Below are 1,019 nucleotides of genomic sequence, written 5' to 3' on the forward strand. Positions count from 1 at the left end.
TTTATTTACTGCTTGATTGAATTTCAATTTCTGTTAATTGCTCTTCATCCACTTTCTTTGAATTTCAATTACAATTTCTTGTTGGATCTAGGAAGGCATTGAGATCTAGACTTGGTTTTCTAGTCTCTGGGTCCTGAGATCTAATTTCCTAATTTTACATTCTCTGTTACTGTTTTCCATGTTCATTTACTTTTCTGCTCTGAGATCCAATTTGATCCCACTCCTCTTCTACTTCTCTGCTTGATGCAATTTACTTTTCCTTGTTTAAATTCTGCAAATCCAATCCCCAATTCCCTTTACAATTTCAGCCGTTTACATTTCTTGCACTTTAAGATTCCGCAATTTACATTTCTTGCATTCTAAGTTTCTGCTATTTAATTTCTTGTTCTTTAAGATTCAACACTTTAATTCCCTGTTCTCTTTACTTCCATGCAATTTAATTTCTGCAAATCACAAAACACTCAACCAAATCTTGATTCGCTTGACTAAATTAACCACTAAGCTACAATTGCTCAATCCTTCAATCCCTGTGGGATCGACCTCACTCCCGTGAGTTTTTATTACTTGATACGACCCGGTACACTTGCCGGTTAGATTTGTGTGTTTTGGGAGAAATTCATTTTTCCACCAAAATACTCATCACATTCTCAAACTCATATTTTCACTAAACGTTAACACCCCTAACGCCCTGAGCTAAAGTCTCTGCCCACTTCACACTTTCTCTCTGCAAGTAAAGCCAAGCCCAAATGAAGAAAAGAACTGCTTCAAACTCAAGATCCAAAGGCCCAAGACTTGAAGAGCCAACTAGAAGATGAGAAGAGTAGTATATATAGGAGTAGCTTTGAATTATTTTGGGAGTTCTGGGAGTTGGAAAATAGCATAGAACTACTTCCTGTATTTACTTTCTCTGCACTTCTAGTTTTCATTATGTATTCTCCATCTTTGTTTTCATTTTCCAGAGCTATGAACAACTAAACCCCTTTCATTGGGTTAGGGAGCTCTGTTGTAATTTGATGGAT

Source organism: Arachis ipaensis, chromosome B06 (assembly GCF_000816755.2).
Source record: "Arachis ipaensis cultivar K30076 chromosome B06, Araip1.1, whole genome shotgun sequence".
Lineage (NCBI taxonomy): Eukaryota > Viridiplantae > Streptophyta > Magnoliopsida > Fabales > Fabaceae > Arachis > Arachis ipaensis.